Below are 21,610 nucleotides of genomic sequence, written 5' to 3'. Positions count from 1 at the left end.
AGACATTAACTAAAACCGTATGACGATAGCGCAGTGGTTAGCACCTTAGGTTACGAACGTTAGGGACCCAGGTTCGAATCCCGGTGCCAGTATCCGATATTTTTCTTCGATGATACAATAATTAGAAGTAAATTAGACCCCAGCAGCGACATCTACAACCAATTAAAACTACCCAGCGGCCTAATCCGCCACAAATATTTATTATATTATCCAGTCAGTTATACATATACCTACATAGTAGATTTGAACATGATGAACACTGGAAAACTAAAACACATCGTGAACGAAATAATCGTTGTGAACAAACCTTAAAATCCAAAACATCTTCGTGCTTCGTGTGTGTCAAAATTAATCGTAACATCCATTAAACAAAGAACTTAACTTTTAATGGACGTTACGGAACGTATTGAAGCGCACGTGTGCACGAGATTGTTGTCGATTTTCCAAACGTCCGTAAGGAATACGAAAGTTCTCAACAGGAGGAAAAACCACCACGTTCTACTCGCAGCCCTTACTTCAACAGCTTATGACCAGCTCGTAAATTAATTTAAACAAAATAAGAAATATCGAAATGAAAATACACAACTAGGAGCTTCTAAGGTTTCAGTATTATCGTTAACGCAAAGAAAAAAAACAAAAAACAAAAAAGAAGCCACACTTGGCAAAGTTGAGATACACGCGATAATCTTCTGTTTCTTTGGACGTTGCGCTGGCCAAGAGTGTGTCGTCTCGTAGAATGAAATTCCATGAAACTGGTGTTCGAGGTCAGGTTGGCAACGATAATGGTAAAATCCGTGTAGTTGCGTTAGAATCCAGGCAGGGAGTATTCGTTTCGATTACCTAACCGTGTCCACGATCGCAAGAGTCCTTGCCAGTCCTGTAATCTTGAAATGCTCGAGCTGGTTAAGGCGGTGCGCCTTGTATCGCCTTCTCCTTTGGCCCACGTAGCGCATATATGGCATCTTGTTCTTGGCTCGTATACACACAGCTGCACGACTAACGACTAATACGTACAGATGTAGCCGAAATCAACGAGCACCGACCATGTGTTAGCAAGTGGCCACGCTTGTCTCCGACCTCTCCCAAGCCGGTGATTTGTCAACAGTGGAGTTTCGGGAAATGGTCACGGTTCGACGAGACATTCGATAGTCGCTAAACTGAACGATCATGTTTCAGTTGTCGCAACATTTGTGTTCGATTACGTATTATGTGTCATGTACTTTTTATTATTATTGTCATATTATGATTATCAGTGAGTCTTTTTTTACTTGAACCGATGATACGTGCAGGGTGACACCTAACGTTTTTCAATTTTTTATTTAATTTGTACTTTACAATTTGTCCAGGACATTTGGTACATTTTTCTAACTTAACTGTAAAATAACATGTGGACGACTTTAAACAGCTGAGTTATTCGTTGTATGAAAACTTGTTTCGAGGAAAAGTTGCATGGTATCTAGGGAGACGTACAGTACTCTAATTCGTTTTTTATTATCTTAGCTTTTTAGCGAGATATTAGGGTCAGCATGAAATTTTTTTAAATGCAACGTCTAATATTTGTTTCTCAAGGTAGTAAAAATCAATTATGCAAAATTTGATGACTTTTCCCCGATACTATGCAACTTTTGTTTCAAACGCTTTTTCGTACAACCAATAACTTGCGAGTTATTTTAAGTCGTGTCAAGAGCCTCAGCCTGTATATTACTAGAAAACACATACAGGGGAGAGTCGTGCAGTAGCGAGCGTTTTAAGTATCTTCCCCATAAGCTTGACCAAGGAAAGGGGAAAAAATGAAAATTTAAAACGTGGGTTTAAAAAAATGGAATTTGATAAAAAGAGGGAAATCAGCTGATAATGAAATTCAGTAATAAGAATGAAAATAAGTTTCAAGAGGAAAAGTGTTGTGATTTGTACGATACGTACGACATATTTTCAATGAGATTCTTCTTCCTTTCAATTATTATATTCCTTGCAATATACCATTGTACCAACGTGTACGTGTAAATAATTCAATGAAGATCAAGAATTATGATCAGGTCAATTATGGTCATGAATGAAGTTTGCAATTTTGCGTGCCATCTCTATTGGATGATACGTATATGCATCGATCATCGGCAATCTGGATCATCTCGCTGGGAAGTTCTTAAGTGCTGAGCTTGTTGACTTATTGCCAGTCGTGTTGCCAGAGCCAGAGGGTTCATCAGCCTGGCCACATCCTGCTACAGTCTAAAGTCTAGGCAGAACTCTTATCGCTTTTCACGTGCCATGCCACGGGTCACCGTGACCCCGTGTCCCCGAGTCATCGCCCCGTGCACGCGATCCTCGCATGCAGACAGCAGAGAGCGCCAGGCCTTTTGTCGTCAGCCAGAAACTATAACATCCGCGACAACATCCGCGATTTTTAAAACCACGCAAACTTCTTAAAAGTATTCTGCCACTCACAGTTGCTATGCAGCTTGACACTCTGCAGATTGGAAGCGCCAATTCGCGTCTTTCGTAGTTGATGCGGTGTTCTATAAAAAATTTAACTGTTGTTAAATAAAATAGTAAAAAAAAAAAGATAATGGACACTGGACGAAATGTTATGCAAGTGTTTTTATATTATATGCTTCGATAATTCGAAACCATCAATTTCAGTATGTTGCATGTAATATTGGTCGCTTTGAATGTTTTTCAATCGCTGCGAAACAGCCGGGAAGTGAGGCTACGTGGTTGCCAGAGCAGCGGGTCCCCAGAGTGTTAAAACCTGACGACACATTTATACTTCCGGCTATCGACGATTTACTTTTGGAAACAGATCGACGCCGCGCCGTGCGTCGACCTTCCACGCGTGCACCACCTCTACACGTGGTGTCTGTAATTGTGGTATAATTGGCGACGCGGTGATTCTACGTGAAAAAGTACGTCGAAAGTGTGGAATAAAATTTATTCGTTCGAGGCTTCGTTTTCGGGAAAATCGAGCCTGTAAATTGGGCGGGTGTAGCCAAATCTGGTTAATTTCGGACTGCACGGGACGAAATGATCGACAGTAAATTGTTCTTCGTGAACAAATAAGTGGAAAGTGTAGAATAAAATTTATTTATTGGACGCTTGGTTTTTGGGAAAACCAAGCTTCTAAAGTTGTCGAGTATACCCCAACTTAGCTAATTCAGGGCAAGACAGGATCGAATGATTGACAGGGAGTTTTCTATATGTGAAAATGGGTCGAAACTTACATTCGTCACCAGCAAATAAATATCCAATCAGACAAGTATTTTTCCGAATAGAATATTATTTGTGTAAGAATTTATATGAAGAAAAATTTAATAACTTATTCGGATAGAATTATATATTGTATATAAATATTTACGTGTTGCATCGTGGATACACATGATACTAAACGTGATTTCCAATATATTTACAAGCTTCGTTCTGCAGTTGCAATATTTATTGGCTTTGTTAATTGCCAGGTTAGAAAGTTTATCGTCACGTGGAAAATTATTCGTCCGATAAGCGGATAATGAAAATTGTACCGGTATCTGTATACACTTACACAAAATTAGATGGAAATGGATAATTAATCAGTTAGCTGTTGCAACCTCTTTGAAAACTGTGTAGTTAAAAATACGTCGCAGAAAGCAAAGGATGACGAGTATACTCGTTGTAGCAAAGAATATCGATATTCCTTCGTGACGAGTATACTCGTCAAACAGAGTATATATGCCTTTCATAATATAGAATTAAGTTGCATCGAAACGACTGTCTTACTTTTTAATTTTATTGCTGCAATTTACTGCAATTACTAAGCTGCAATTTAATCAGCAAATGGTAACTATTTTTTACGCGTGACGAGTATACTCGTCAAACAGATTATATATGCCTTTCATAATATAGAATTAAGTTGCATCGAAACGACTGTCTTACTTTTTAATTTTATTGCTGCAATTTACTGCAATTCCGAAACTGCAATTTAATCAGCAAATAGTAACTATTTTCTAAGTGTGACGAGTATACTCGTCGTAGTACAGTGTATATATGCCTTTCATAATATAAAATTAAGTTGCAACGAAACGACTATCTTACTTTTTAATTTTATTGCTGCAATTTACTGCAATTCCGAAACTGCAATTTATACAGCAAATAGTAACTATTTTCTAAGTGTGACGAGTATACTCGTCGTAGTACAGAGTATATATGCCTTACATAATATAAAATTAAGTTGCATCGAAACGACTATCTTACTTTTTAATTTTATTGCTGCAATTTACTGCAATTCCGAAACTGCAATTTAATCAGTAAATATTAACTATTTTCTAAGTGTGACGAGTATACTCGTCGTAGTACAGAGTATATATGTTTTTCATAATATAAAATTAAGTTGCATCGAAACGACTATCTTATCTTTTAATCTTATTGCTGCAATTTACTGCAATTCCTAAACTACAATTTAATCAGCAAACAGTAACTATTTTTTACGCGTGACGAGTATACTAGTCAAACACAGAGTATATATGGCTGTCACAATATAGAATTAAGTTGCAACGGAACGACTGTCTTACTTTTTAATTTTATTGCTGCAATTTACCGCAATTCCTAAACTATAATTTACTGCCATTCCTAAACTGTAATTTACTGCATTCCTAAACTACAACATAAACAGCAAATAGTAACTACTTCTTACCTGTCACGAGTATACTCGTCGTAGCACGAAATATCGTCATTCCTTCGTGACGAGTATACTCGTCGAAAACAGCAAACCGGACAATCGTATTATCGCTCGAATAATTCTACAATCGTTATTGCAACGAATCTAGAAAACAATTTCTCCCCCATAACAAACAATTATTCCACGTGTAAAATACTCAACCGATACGAACCTGCTCCGATAATTATTTATCTGAAGTAAATATTTTTATTCGAAATAATTCGAGTAATATCCAACTCCGAGGAGAACCGCAGACCAGACGACCAACGTGCCGTGTTTTTCGAGCGGAACCAAAGTCACAAGGGCGATCTCTCGAATAACAGAAGCTATGGAACAAAGGGCTGGCTCTTGGTGAAGGGAAGAAAGAAGCGGACATGGCGGTAAGGCGGGTAAAGAATATCAAAGAGATCGAAAAGAGTACGGTGGACGCTTGGCTTGTCAACCGCGACTGGTTACCAAGAGCCGTAACTATAATAATGTGACGTCACTTCCTTCGTCTTCGGTCCGTCATTCGATGGCCCCTGCGCTTTCTACCTCGAGTAGATAGCGATCGTCTGAATTGTTCTTGACCTCTCGCAAGAGGCGCGTGCATTTCGATGCGACTGCGAATCGGAAATTGTCCGCGCAAGCGTAATTTCTCTACGAGCAGAGATAGTCATTAATAGTCTTCGCTACTATGATTTTTCCAGCTAAATTGCTCAGTTAACTGGTTCAGTCAAAACATGAACATCCAACCAGCACGCGAACATGTAGCGCGTAGAAAACTTATTTATATCAGCGACTTATTAAAAGAACCATACGATTAGGAAAATTAAAGTTTCTCAGGAAGGAAATCAGCTTCAAGTGAAAAGCCTACACTGAGAATTTACCAACAATTGGACAGTTCAACGCGAGGAAAAAATTCACTCTGCTTTCGTAATTGATTCAACGATCTCGCAGTTTAATTTTGCCACTTGCAGAGGTTTCCACTTGTCGAAATTTCCGAGGAAATGAAAAACGGTGAACGAAAATCCGACGTACAGAATTCTCAGTATTCTCAGCTTCCCTTTGCATCTACGTTAAAGAGATAGTCAAAGACGCGGCGGCAGACGATGAGAACTCTGCGTTCGATCAGCTTGCGCGTGGTCGAAGGACAAAGGAGCATACGACTCGCCTTGTCTTTTCTTCGCAGAACCGAACGACCGATTTCTCGCATCTTGCGACACACGGCACAGTTGTAGGTTCGCTGCGAGTTGCGCAGGCAGCTGCGATACGACTTCTGTCGCAGAGGTAAACCTCTACTCGTGGACGTCCGACTATTCGGAATTCCAGCCACGCAGGTAAAGTGACGCACCTGGACACGTGGCGAGTAATTGAAGTAAACTCTATCTCGCAGAAATATTTATCGAAAGAGAAAGATGAGACTCGAGCCATACAGCTTCCACTGTATGAACCTTAACCCGTTAGCTTCGCGTTTGACGAGTATACTCGTCGTCGCTTGTATTTATTTGCGCACTCCGCGCCACCTAAAGCTGCGAGTGTTTTCTGAAAGTAAATTCCGCAGTTAGCTGGCTGGAAAATGAGCGCGCGTATTGCGTGTTGCTGCCACATGATGTGCATCGCCGGACTTCGCTTCGAATTTGATAGATGCGCGACGGATTGATTTTTCGTGGGTGGACGAGGAGGAGAGGATTTTCTATACGCTTTCGATACATAAATAAGGCAGAAAATGTGTGCATATCAATAACAGAGCTGGCGTAGGTCGATTCTTACGGTTCTTCGGCTACCCACGTTGGCCTAAATCTCGTGACACGTTCTTTTTATCCTTCAAAATCCTTGTCGTCGACCTCTTGCTCAGATTTTCCGACACGAAATCGTGGCCGGTTGACGTCATCTTGTAAAAATAGTCGTCCGTCAACCTGGCCAACGTACAATAGTCATGAGCGCTGCGTATAATTGCACGCTTCGATCGCATAAACGTCGCAGGGATATCATTTTTAACGCGATAACTGAAATAAATGTAACGTTGATAACGCGAGTATATTATTCATTTGGTTGTCATCGTGTAGCTTATTACAACGAAATGGGATAGTAGCGCAGGGATTGCGACGTATAATGATCTTGTTAGTATACAAATTTAATTGATTCGATGTAAATTGGCGAGCACGATGCGCGAGTAGTGTGGACGAGTTTAAAATATCATGCGAATATGTAGCGGCATTAGAATCGAAACAACGAGATTATGTACCTACGTAACAGTATATTTATTAATTATTTTAAAACATGATAAGATGATATATACGCGATATATACATCGTTAACTTAGACGTTCAATTTATGCCAGACGTAATTAATGACGTGAATGTTGTACGTGTACGTTAACGTTTGATAACGTGATAGTAATTTATCATGCATCTACGTTTGTCTACCATCGTGGAATACGTACTATGAAAGAGGTTAAAGTTCGTTCGCTCTCGTCAGAGGAAATACTTGCGCTTGTGGAAAATAGAATTCACGAAGTGAAACTACTTTATTACGTGACAACACGTGAAACGTTGAATTTCTTCGTTGAATTTTCTTTGGCTTGGCATTCGAATAAATTTACTTATTCCTTTTCGTATAATACGATCTTTTTAACGAAACCATTAAAGTAAGATGTTGTCGTGTTTTACGAAGTTGGTCGCGATCTTCGTTTATAAAAAACAAAATTGCTATCAGTGGAGCATCATTTTGAAAAGCAACGTGCCGGAAAACTATATGTAACTATTGGGTTAGCAACTAAGTTGGGGATTTTGTTGATAGGTCATTCAATCACATTTAGAATTGCGTTTGTTACAGGAAATATTCATGTGAGAGTAGTAATATTATAATAAATATGTTTTAATATTTATAAAAGTTGAAACAACATATGTTTTTAACATTTGCTGCAACTTAATCTGCAATTCCACAATCGTTGGATATCTTTTGCTTGAAAAATTGGAAACTAATATCACAATTTAATTACCACACGTATCAACACTTTGACTGCCACGCAGAAATCACACGTTTCGCTCGGGACGCCACGAGAGTATTTTTATTATTCAAAGCGTATAATGGTAAAATAACAATAAATCGGTGTTGTAAGACAACATTCTTCCCCAATGGACCGTTTATCTTATTGGTGGTCACGGGTGACCACCGTGGCGTCTTGGTAACAGTTGATAGCGACATATTGTAACGAGGCTTCGTTTATTTCAACGAACCATTCGCATTCGTCATTTCGTGCTAAGCAAAACGTGCAGAATATATTGTTGAAACGTGTGGAAGATATTAGTAAACAGTATTATGATTATTTTTACGATTTCGACGAAACATTCGGCTGAGATGGTAGAGGTCCGGAAAAAAATTATGTTTGCGATAAAGCAAAGGTAGTGGTAGATTACAAGAGAGGAAAATGTGTTGTAGATTTATCAGATCGAATGATAGCATATTCTACAGCACATAGAAGAACCCTCGAGTGACATGCAAAATTAGCTGTAGAATTATTGTTAAATACATCAATTTCAAACGCGATGATACTCTATAAACAAGCAACAAAAACAAAAATCAAGGTACCAGATTTTAGAATGGCACTCGCAGTGCACCTTACACAGTGCCATTCACCAGAACCGTCAAATATACTTATTCGATAAAGATTGCCACACGAAATACAGAAGAGAGAAGGGCAAGCGTAGCTGGCACGAAAATTTTGCAGAGAGTGTTATAAAAAAAATGTTAAACAGTCAGGATCAAAAATTGCTAGGAATCGGACCAAAAAGGTGACCACCTATCGTCCAGATTGTATCGACGAGCCACATTTATGTTTGGAGTGTTTTAACACAGTGCACAGTTAGATGCAACATTTGTTCTCATTTTTTTTTATTGTTGTTCTAATGAAAATATTTAATTGTTCAATGGGACACTGAATCTTACTATAAATTCTACTAAAATAAATGTACTATTTTCTACATATAATACTTTGTATATTTGTTATGTAAATATCACTGCTGCTATTAATATAAAAAATTCAATATTAGTTTAAAGGAATTTTTTAAACCAACTTACAATTTGGAAATTAGAAATGTATAACAAATAGATAATTATATAAATTCGTATAAATACTTCAAAATATTTGTACTACACAGTAAATAATTTCTTTATACAGAGAAGCTACAAATACACATTCAATAGGTCATTCAGTTCATCAATAGCATTCATCAATGGTATTGACAAAATTCGCAATCACACAGTTAGCATCATTTTTCTTTCTAACAAAATTTACCGAATTAAAGTGACGAGAGAAAATAAGGCTGAACTTAATGAGAAGGTAAAACGTCAAAGAGCTGATGACACTGCTGAGCCAGAGATGCGCGAAACATGGAAACGCGAAATGACATTTGATTTCGCGTAAATCATCGCGTAGACAAATGATACGCCTCTCGATTGACAATCCAATAAATCTGAGACGTTGAAATTCGACCTAAGCAAGTTACGCAGTCGTAAAACGATCGGACGGGGAGTATCTTCGCTAATACGTGGCTGGGAAGAAATGATAAAACTGGCGATTCATCGTAATAAAACATCGCGTGGTTGTCGGAGCGACGAAGCTGCGGCGAAGGTAATTTTCCCGGGGTGGACAGGTGCGATGAATCGTTGTGTCTCCTGTCTCTGATTCGATGCCACCGCGTTCCCTCCGTAAAAAGAGAATTCCATCTGCAAAGATAGACAGCTTCGCGTCCCCGTAAGTCGCTTGAGCGACGAGCTGCCAACGATAACGAGTCCGCTCGGTAATTACGTTGCTTAACTGGCCAAGTATCCCGCGGAATTACAATTACAAATCGCCGCGAGGCTTCTCATCAATTATTTATACGAGATCACCGTTACGAACGCAGTGGCACACACACGCACGCACGCACACACAGACACACACACACACAGGGCGTGCTCTCCCGTTGCAAACCTACATTTTGGATTTATCCGCGTTTCAGCACGGATAACACACTTCCAGTCGCGTTATCGCCTTCTCTCCTTCTTTTCCTTTTTTCACTTTTTTTCCTTTCTTTTTCTTTTCCTTTTTTTTTTTTTTCTTTTTTTTAACTTCGCATTGTGCCGCGCATGGGGAACTGCGAAATTCGTGTAAACCACAGCAGGTGAGAAGAGAGAAGTAAGAGCAGGAATTATATTTTTGTAAGGACAGTGCTTCGCACGTTCAGTGGTGTGAAAATGGGTCGAACATCTGGGTCGATTCGTAATAACTGTATTTGTAGGAATTGATGATGAATTCACGATTGGAAACGGCGGTGTATTTTAGCTTTTTATGGAATTAAATTGATGATGGATTTAAATTACGCATTAAAATGGTGTAATCTGTTTCAGTATTTATAATGTACAGTACCGTTTCCACGTCACTGCTTCTATTAATTTAGGACACTTAATATTAGTTTGAAAGAATTTTTTTAATGCAGATTATAATTTGCAAATTGGAAAGTGTGAAGATCAAGGGGTTGTCAAATAGCAAAATAAATCTACATGTAGATTATAGTGATTCACTAACAAATATTTGTAATTTATCAAACAAAAACACATATTAAAAAACATAGCAACAATGTGTTTTACTATTTTTCTACATATAATACTTTGTATATTTGTTATGTAAATATTAGAATTTTTATTAATTTGGGACACTTAATATTAGTTTAAAAGAATTTTTTAATCCAACTTACAATTTGGAAATTGGAAAGTGTGAAAATCAAGAGGTTGTCAAATAGCAAAATAGATCTACATGTAGAATATAGTGATTCACTAACAAACATTTGTAATTTATCAAGCAAAAACACATATTAAAAGACATAGCAACAATGTGTTTTACTATTTTCCTACATATAATACTTTGTATACTTGTTATGTAGATATTAGCATTTTTATTAATTTGGGACACTTAATATTAGTTTAAAAGAATTTTTTAATCCAACTTACAATTTGGAAATTGGAAAGTGTGAAAATCAAGAGGTTGTCAAATAGCAAAATAAATCTACATGTAGATTATAGTGATTCACTAACAAATATTTGTAATTTATCAAACAAAAACACATATTAAAAAACATAGCAACAATGTGTTTTACTATTTTTCTACATATAATACTTTGTATATTTGTTATGTAAATATTAGAATTTTTATTAATTTGGGACACTTAATATTAGTTTAAAAGAATTTGTTTAATGCAGTTTATAATTTGGAAATTGGAAAGTGTGAAGATCAAGAGGTTGTCAAATAGCAAAATAAATCTACATGTAGATTATAGTGATTCAGTAACAAACATTTGTAATTTATCAAACAAAATTACATATTAAAAGACATAGCAACAATGTGTTTTACTATTTTCTACATATAATACTTTGTATATTTGTTATTTAAATATCACTGCTTCTATTAATGTGGAACATTTAATATTAGTTCAAAAGAATTTTTTATACCAACTTATAATTTGGAAATTAGAAAGTGTGAAGATCAAGAGGTTGTCAAATAGCAAAATAAATCTACATGTAGATTATAGTGATTTACTAACAAACATTTGTAATTTATCAAACAAAAACACATATTAAAAGACATAGCAACAATGTGTTTTACTATTTTCCATATATAATACTTTGTATATTTGTTATGTAAATATTAGCATTTTTATTAATGGGAATCATTTAATATTAGTTTAAAAGAATTTTTTTAATGCAGTTTATAATTTGGAAATTGGAAAGTGTGAAAACCAAGAGGTTGTCAAATAGCAAAATAAATCTACATGTAGATTATAGTGATTCACTAACAAACATTTGTAATTTATCAAGCAAAAACACATATTAAAAGACATAGCAACAACGTGTTTTACTATTTTTCTACATATAATACTTTGTATATTTGTTATTTAAATATCACTGCTTCTATATGGAAAATTTAATATTAGTTCAAAAGAATTTTTTAAACCAACTTATAATTTGGAAATTAGAAAGTGTGAAGATCAAGAGGTTGTCAAATAGCAAAATAGATCTACATGTAGATTATAGTGATTCAGCAACAAACATTTGTAATTTATCAAACAAAAACACATATTAAAAAACATAGCAACAACGTGTTTTACTATTTTTCTACATATAATACTTTGTATATTTGTTATTTAAATATCACTGCTTCTATATGGAAAATTTAATATTAGTTCAAAAGAATTTTTTAAACCAACTTATAATTTGGAAATTAGAAAGTGTGAAGACCAAGAGGTTGTCAAATAGCAAAATAGATCTACATGTAGATTATAGTGATTCAGTAACAAACATTTGTAGTTTATCAAGCAAAAGACATAGCAACAATATGTTTTACTATTTTCTACATATATTTATATGTAATTGTATATGTATATTTGTTATGAAAATATCACTGCTTCTATTAATGTAAAACATTTAATATTAGTTCAAAAGAATTTTTTAAACCAACTTATAATTTGGAAATTAGAGAGTATGAAGATTAAAAGCTTCTCGAATAGCAAATAGTAATTTTACAGGTAAATTACAGCGATTCAGCAACAAACATTTATCATCTATTAACCAAAAACACATATTAACAGATGTAGCAGTAATATGTTTTACTACCTACAACGTGCACTATTTCATATAATTGTTATATAAATATCATTGCTTTTATTAACGTGAACAATTTCTACTAGCTCAAGGGAATTGTTTTATTACAATACAACTTATAATTTAGAAATTAAAAAGTGTGAAGATTAAGAGATTATCGAATAGCAAAGTAGTTCTACAGGTAGAAGTACATCTATCAACGAAAAGTACATATTAAAAGCTTTTAATTTACACGCTAGCCTTTGTTATTTCCACTAACGATAAAGCCCTTGTTAAACGTATGCACGATGTGAAACAATTGTTGTACGTGTGCACACAGTTACTGCTTTCTGACTTTTAATATGAAAATAAAAAACTGCTCGCGACACGAGTCGTAATTTTTCTCCCCTTTAGCAAACAACTACAGATTACAGAGAGTAAAAAGCAAAATCACAATAATCTGTAAAATCTCTCAAATAAATTATTGTTATTAATTTATTTAATTTAGAAATTTTAGAAGTTGTTGAGATTATAAATTATGTTTCTTTTTTATTAAATGTAAATTTAAGAGTATTAGTGTTACTTATTTATTAGCAGAATCTCAACAATCTCTAAAATGTCTAAAGTAAATTATTATTATTAATTTATTTAATTTAGAAATTTTAGAAGTTGTTGAGATTATAAATTATGTTTCTTTTTTATTAAATGTAAATTTAATAAATTGCATGTAGAGATAGTTGAGATTATAAATTATGTTTCTTTTTTATTAAATGTAAATTTAAGAGTGTTAGTGTCACTTATTTAGTAGCAAAATCTCAACAATCTCTAAAATCTCTAAAATAAATTATTGTTATTAATTTATTTAATTTAGAGATTTTTTAGTTTGTTGAGATTATAAATTATTAGATATTAAAAATTATGTTCCTTTTTTATTAAATGTAAATTTAACAGTGATATTGTTACTTATTTATTAGCAAAATCTCAACAATCTCTAAAATCTCTAAATTAAATAAATTAATAGTAATAATTATAATTTAGAGAAAATTAATAAATTTAATTTAGAGAATAATTTATACATTATTATTATTAATTTATTTAATTTAGAAATTTGAGTTTGTTGAGATTATAAATTATTATAAATTATGTTTCTTTTTTATTAAATGTAAATTTAATAAATTGCATGTAGAGATAGTTGAGATTATAAATTATGTTTCTTTTTTATTAAATGTAAATTTAAGAGTGTTAGTGTCACTTATTTATTAACAAAATCTCAACGGTTTCTCAAATCTCTAAAATAAATTATTGTTATTAATTTATTTAATTTAGAGATTTTTGAGTTTGTTGAGATTATAAATTATTAGATATTAAAAATTATGTTCCTTTTTTATTAAATGTAAATTTAACAGTGATATTGTTACTTATTTATTAGCAAAATCTCAACAATCTCTAAAATCTCTAAATTAAATAAATTAATAATAATAATTTTTTTTAATGATTTTAGAGATTGTTGAGATTACTAATTTATTTAATTTAGAGATTTTATAGATTGTTAAAATTTTCCTAATAAATAACTACCACTAACACTCTTAAATTTACATTTAATAAAAAAGAAACATAATTTATAATTTTACCAGTTCAAATTTCAATGAATCCTTTATCAAAACAAATTTCATAATAAATAAATCTATCCCCTTCCTCCAACAAATTAATCACCTCGACTAACATTAACTATTCCTCTGACGCTTTCTAAATCTGACGTTTAAGAGCATCACGAAACACTCGCTGACAGTTAAGCGCAATGCATTCGCCCAATTACCTCTAAGAATTTATTTAAACGATCGTTCCATTTATCAATCTTATGGTTTAAGAGGCAACCTGTTCACGGTATAATGTTTTCCTAACACACAAGCAGTAAAATCGCTACGAACAATCTAATCCTGAAACATGTTATCTGAAGGCTGTAAAATCCGCGTAAAATGGACGCACGCTATCGGATAACGCGGAAGAACTTAATTGTCGGTTGCGATCCGCCGTTTCTTCTCTTACGGTTCCAGGCATTTAGAGTATGGAACGAGAGCTTCAACTGCGAACAGCAACTTCGAAGTGAGACCGGTCCCCATAGAAAAAGGTCAACGCGCAGAGAAAACGCGAGGGAACATCGCTATAGGAAAACATGTTCGCTTTTCCCTCGTTTTGCGGAACGTAAAAAAGACGTAAGAATCGTTGCTTTCCTCGGATCGTTAGCGGCGAACGCGCACCGAGCCAACGATTAAGCGTTGCTTTTATCCACCGAATTTGTACCAATTTTTTAATATCGTTTATGGTTCTTTTCTCGTTTAATTCCTCGTCGTTCGTGAAAGCGTCGATTAGAGCTGCGGTGAGCTACAGTTTAAATTGAATTTCATACTGTCGGTTTGACGAGGTATCATACGGTCGAGTTATATTTGTCTAAATTTCTGTCTCGTTCACGAGAAGGAAAGTTTCGTAATTGACATGGTACATCGAAATGATAAATTCGACTGCTGTTACTTTGCTGAAATTTTACGTGAAATTATGTATCAAAGGAATACAGTGAACGATAAAAATCTTGCTTGAAATAATTCGAATAATTGTGCATAGCCTAAACGTGTATTAATAAGTATAGTTAATATGTTTGATAGTAAAAAGAAAAAAAAAAAGAAATTTTATTGATTTAACGAAAGCCACGTTAATGTTTTATTTTCGTACTCTGCTGTTAGTTTATTATTTTTCACGTATATTTACGTTACGTTTAGTCGTTCGAAGTTGTTGTAAAAATATATATGGAAAATTCTACCTTCAGTAAAAAATCATAAACTCGATGTAACGAGTTGCGAGTCTCTTGAATAAAAAAGTATCCTCGTGCTCGAAGCGTTCAACTGGTTTGCAACTTATTAATATTACCAACATTAAACGTCAGATTTAGAAAGCGCCAGAGGAATAGTTAACGTTAATCGAGGTGATTAATTTGTTGGAGGAAGGGGATAGATTTACTTATTATGAAGTTTGTTTTCATAAAGGATTCATTGAAATTTGAACTGGTAAAATTATAAATTATGTTTCGTTTTTATTAAATGTAAATTTAAGAGTGTTAGTGTCACTTATTTATTAGGAAAATTTTAACAATCTATAAAATCTCTGAATTAAATAAATTAGTAATCTCAACAATCTCTAAAATCACTAAAAAAAATTATTATTATTAATTTATTTAATTTAGAGATTTTAGAGATTGTTGAGATTTTGCTAATAAATAAGTAACAATATCACTCTTAAATTTACATTTAATAAAAAAGAAACATAATTTATAATCTCAACAACTTCTAAAATTTCTAAATTAAATAAATTAATAATAATAATTTATTTTAGAGATTTTAGAGATTGTTGAGATTTTGCTAATAAATAACTAACACTAATACTCTTAAAATTACATTTAATAAAAAAGAAACATAATTTATAATCTCAACAATCTCTACATGCAATTTATTAGATTTATATTTAATAAAAAAGAAACATAATTTATAATAATTTATAATCTCAACAAACTCTAAAATTTCTAAATTAAATAAATTAATAATCTCAACAGTCTCTAAAATATCAAAATTAAATAAATTAATAACAATAATTTATTTTAGAGATTTTAGAGATTATTGAGATTTTGCTAATAAATAAGTGACACTAACACTCTTAAATTTACATTTAATAAAAAAGAAACATAATTTATAATTTATAATAATTTATAATTTCAATAATCTCTAAAATCTCTAAATTAAATAAATTAATAATAATAATTTTTTTTAGTGATTTTAGAGATTGTTGAGATTACTAATTTATTTAATTCAGAGATTTTATAGATTGTTAAAATTTTCCTAATAAATAAGTGACACTAACACTCTTAAATTTACATTTAATAAAAAAGAAACATAATTTATAATTTCTAATAATTTATAATCTCAACAATCTCTAAAATCTCTAAATTAAATAAATTAATAATAATAATTTAAAAATTATTCTCTAAATTATAATTATTATTATTAATTTATTTATTTTAGAGATTTTAGTGATTGTTGAGATCTCCCTAATAAATAACTAACATTAACACTCTAAAATTTACATTTAATAAAAAAGAAACATAATTTATAATTTCTAATAATTTATAATCTCAACAATCTCTAAGAAATATTTCCCTGGAGGGAAGGTGTGCAATTTAAACGACACGTCGGTTGCCATTGCAGAATAAGCAATTAATCAGCAGTAGGCTATAAAATCACGAAGAACCATGGAGCTGAGCAATTGCAACAAAATCGACGATATTTCACATCGGCCCGTTGATAACCGAGGGAATTAGATCGTCGACGTTGCGCGTATTACGTCGGTGCATAATTGCTGGTATCCTCGGTGCTATAATCACGTAACGAGCTCTGTAAGCAGATTTTTTCCTCTTTCGCGCCTTCCAACTTGGGAAGGTTAAGCGTGGGCATCGCCACGTAAACGTATCGTACTTATGGTGAGGTCATTTTGCGCGTTTACGTCGTCGTTCTGTGCGAGAATGCGTCTGTTTCACTTCCTAGAATCGGATCACCTACTCGCGTTAAATCTCGATCAGATTAGTCAAGTTACTGGAATTCGAGTCGTATAAGTCGGAGTAACCTGATTTCAAGTGGATGTTTAATGGGAAATGATATCACGGTAAGAGAAAGACAATTTGGTTACAGAAATCGGTGTGAGCAAGCACGAGGCTGAAAATAACATTACACGCGACTACTTTTCATCGCGATACAACTGTTACGACATTGCAACTGTTGTTTCTCTGGAGTCAGGGAACAGTTCGATACTTTTCAAGTTGAATTTTGTGGAAATATGGAAATTTGGTTCTAATTAATCTTCCTGAAGTAGCAACTGACCTGGAAGATGCATGTAAAATGCAATTCTAAATATTTATAGGTTCGTGATTGCATATTATTTATATTTAAATTAGTAATTATTAATGTTGGTAATATTAGTAATTATGTGCAATATATTTGATATTAATTTTAATACAATCGAAGACTTTTCTAATATTTATACAGTGCTTTCGTAAAAATAAACACTGCGACGTAGATTTTACGTTGCTGTATCTCTCGGATACACCGCAATCTTCGAAGGAATTTTTACGACCGCGACCTTCGCAGAGTTAAAGTAAAATATAAAAAATTCATATTAAAGTAAAGTAGCACTCCAAGTCTAGTGACTTGGTTAATACAAATGAAAAAAGAAATATGAGAAGATATTTCGAATGACTACTTCATGCTGATAAAGAGGTTTCAAGTTACTTGAATTTAAATTGCTTCAATTCAGGTAACTTGGCTAATTCAAACGAGACTTCGTGTCTGTTCGAATTCAAGTTGCTTGAGTTCATCTATGCGAGTACAAAGTTCGCATGCAAGTTAATTGACTAAGAACTTGGAAGACTTGATTTCAAGTAGCAACATACTGAAATATCAGCGATGATACTTGAAACATATATTACTTCACACTTTTTATGTTTATGTATAAATTGTATCATGGGGAAAGTAAAAATTTGAAGAAATTGTGAGAATCTCAACTTTATTTAAAACTTGAACGATATTTCAAGTCAAATAGGATAACACACCAAAGAGGCTTCAAGTTAGTAGGATCTAAATTGCTTCAATTCAGACAAAGGACTCATTTAAAGAAGACTTGAAGCTTGTTCGAATTTAAGTTCATCTGTACGAGGACAAAGTTTGCATGCAAGTTAAGCAACTCGAATCCAAGTTGCTTTAATTGAATAAAAGAATTTGGAAAACTTGGCTTCAAGTAGCAACATACTGAAATATCAGCGATGATACTTGAAGCACATATTACTTCACACTTTTTATGTTTATGTATAAATTGCATCATAGGGAAAGTAAAAATTTGTAGAAATTATGAGAGTCTCCCTTCCTTTAAAACTGGAAAAATATTTCAAGTCAAATAGAATAACACACCAAAGAGGTTTCAAGTTAGTAGGATCTAAATTGCTTCAATTCAGACAAAGGACTCATTTAAAGAAGACTTGAAGCTTGTTCGAATTTAAGTTCATCTGTACGAGTACAAAATTTGCATGCAAGTTAAGCAACTCGAATCCAAGTTGCTTTAATTGAATAAAATAACTTGGAAAACTTGACCTCAAGTAGCAACATACTGAAATATCAGCAATAATACTTGAAGCACATATTACTTCACACTTTTTATGTTTATGTATAAATTGCATCATGGGGAAAGTAAAAATTTGAAGAAATTGTGAGAATCTCAACTTCCTTTAAAACTTGAACGATATTTCAAATCAAATAGGATAACACACCAAAGAAGTTTCAAGTTAGTAGGATCTAAATTGCTTCAATTCAGACAAAAGACTCATTTAAAGAAGACTTGAATCTTGTTCAAATTTAAGTTCATCTGTACGAGGACAAAGTTTGCATGCAAGTTAAGCAACTCGAATCCAAGTTGCTTTAATTGAATAAAATAACTTGGAAAACTTGACCTCAAGTAGCAACATACTGAAATATCAGCAATAATACTTGAAGCACATATTACTTCACACTTTTTATGTTTATGTATAAATTGCATCATAGGGAAAGTAAAAATTTGTAAAAATTATGAGAGTCTCCCTTCCTTTAAAACTGGAAAGATATTTCAAGTCAAATAGAATAACACCAAAGAGGTTTCAAGTTAGTAGGATCTAAATTGCTTCAATTCAGATAAAGGACTCATTCAAAAACTTGGAAAACTTGACTTCAAGTAGCAACATACTGCAATATCAGCAATAATACTTGAAGCACGTATTACTTCACACTTTTTATGTTTATGTATATAAATTGTATCATAGAGAAAGTACAAATTAAAAGAAATCGTGAGAATCTCAACTTTATTTAAAACTTGAACGATATTTCAAGTCAAATAGAATAACACCAAAGAGGTTTCAAGTTAGTAGGATCTAAATTGCTTCAATTCAGACAAAGGACTCATTTAAAGAAGACTTGAAGCTTGTTCGAATTTAAGTTCATCTGTACGAGTACAAAGTTTGCATGCAAGTTAAGCAACTCGAATCCAAGTTGCTTTAATTGAATAAAATAACTTGGAAAACTTGACCTCAAGTAGCAACATACTGAAATATCAGCAATAATACTTGAAGCACATATTACTTCACACTTTTTATGTTTATATATAAATTGCATCATAGAGAAAGTAAAAATTTGTAGAAATTATGAGAGTCTCCCTTCCTTTAAAACTGGAAAGATATTTCAAGTCAAATAGAATAACACCAAAGAGGTTTCAAGTTAGTAGGATCTAAATTGCTTCAATTCAGATAACGGACTCATTCAAAAACTTGGAAAACTTGACTTCAAGTAGCAACATACTGCAATATCAGCAATAATACTTGAAGCACGTATTACTTCACACTTTTTATGTTTATGTATATAAATTGTATCATAGAGAAAGTGCAAATTAAAAGAAATCGTGAGAATCTCAACTTTATTTAAAACTTGAACGATATTTCAAGTCAAATAGAATAAAAACAAAACAAAAAGTTTTCACGTTGCTGAATTCCAGTCGCTTTTCAATTCAAGAAACTTGACCAGTGTAAACAAAGTTTCAAACTGAAAGGACGATCATTCTGATGCGGTTTACGCGATCGCGTAATCAGTTACGTTGCTGGTAAAACGAAGAATAACGATTTCGGTTTAATAGCAGCGTAAAAGTTATACCTGCGCTTCTATTGCTAGCGGCTAAAAGTTTGAAGCTTCTTATGAAACTCGTAAAAGCCGACGTTTCGTGATGTTTTGCTGTTTTATGACAGGTTATCCAGTACCTAAGTGCTCGGTATAAGTGTAATGGAAACTTAAGTTCTCCTCTCCAGTGATTTGATTTATCGCTTTCTTAACTTTATGGAGCGAGGCGTCGAGAATTATGGTGATAAGAGCGTTTAGTAATTTAATAACTCTTTCTTGTAATTACAGTGTTCGGCATTATGGTAATTTTGATAACGAGAATAGTTCGTAACAAGGCAAAGGATATCGAAGGTTAATCTCGAACTATCTGTTCACCCATTAAAAACCTATTTCTTTAATCATTTCATTATTAAATTTATTCCATCGAATATTTAATATTCCATCCACTTATATCATTGCATTTTTTATTCAATTCGTGTTATTCCATTTTCCTTGCAATCGAATGAAATTTCCTGTGACCTCGTGGCAAACTTTTCATAAGAAAAGCAACGAAACTGAACAAACTACCCTAAACTACCCTACTCAGATACTGCAACGTACTTATTTAATGAAATACATCTATTAGTTTATAAACATTTCAAATTTTGTTGAATAAAAATTATTCAGAAGGTAACAATGAGATACAGAACACCGTCAGTCAGTTCAAACGTACTGGGACTGTTCCACACAAAATCTGAAGCGCTGCTTGGGACTCAAACGATTAAAATATATCGCCTATGGTAAAAAAAGGAAAGAATTTTCTACGTGTCCAGATACTTTCAGCATCCCAGTGCGTTTGCATTTAAAATACAGAAAATTACATCTGCAAGAACCGAAGTCTTACGTTAACCCAATATCAACAGACATTGGACGGTTCGTTAACCCTGGACGTGCAAATGGGATGGGACTCGATGCGAGCTAAAAACACCATTTAATTTAGCTGCACATGGAATTGTGTGGAATTGTTGGCGTCTGGCGGACGTCAACGTGCGAACTGACATACTCAGGGAACGACGTCTGTCAGACGTGTTTGTGTGCCAAGGGGTTAACTGCATCGTATCGTTGCAACGATGACACGGGTCAACTTTATCGATTGTCTTCATCGCGCACGCTAGTCGAGGCTAACGTGTTTACGGAGCAAAGTGAAGGCTCGCGTACGAAAGGACAGCGTAGAATGTAATTTCGTTGCACGTTACCGAGCAAAGGAGGATTCGCAGTCGAAGGAACGAGCTTCGTGCTGCCGCCACACGAGACTTAGCTCGTGCTGCAGCTGCGTAAGGGTGGGATTTTATCGAACGCGATTATCGGACGCGATCGAGCAAAGTGGCTCGTTTACGGAGACTTTTGTCATTCGAAGTAGGCAAGCAATCTCGAGTTGATGGTTGCATAGAAAATAGCATTTTTCAGTTTTATTGCTGCAATTACCAAGTTGCAATTTAAAGAGCGAGTTGTTACTACTTGCAAGTGCTTTTTACGCATGACGAGTATACTCGTCAAAAGTATCTAACTGGTTAATCGTGTTATTCTTTGAATAATTCTGCGAACAATATTTGCAAAACGA

The 21,610-nt window shown here is 33.6% G+C and overlaps 1 protein-coding gene across 2 annotated transcripts in view; it reads left to right on the top strand.

Moving 5' to 3' along the window:
• The window catches only part of LOC139996527 (uncharacterized), a 102,328-nt gene that overhangs the window by 30,091 nt on the left and 50,627 nt on the right, over positions 1-21,610 (top strand). The window lies entirely within an intron of this gene.

Source organism: Bombus fervidus, chromosome 18, assembly GCF_041682495.2.
Source record: "Bombus fervidus isolate BK054 chromosome 18, iyBomFerv1, whole genome shotgun sequence".
Taxonomy (NCBI): domain Eukaryota; kingdom Metazoa; phylum Arthropoda; class Insecta; order Hymenoptera; family Apidae; genus Bombus; species Bombus fervidus.
This window is presented reverse-complemented; position numbering and strand designations above follow the sequence as displayed.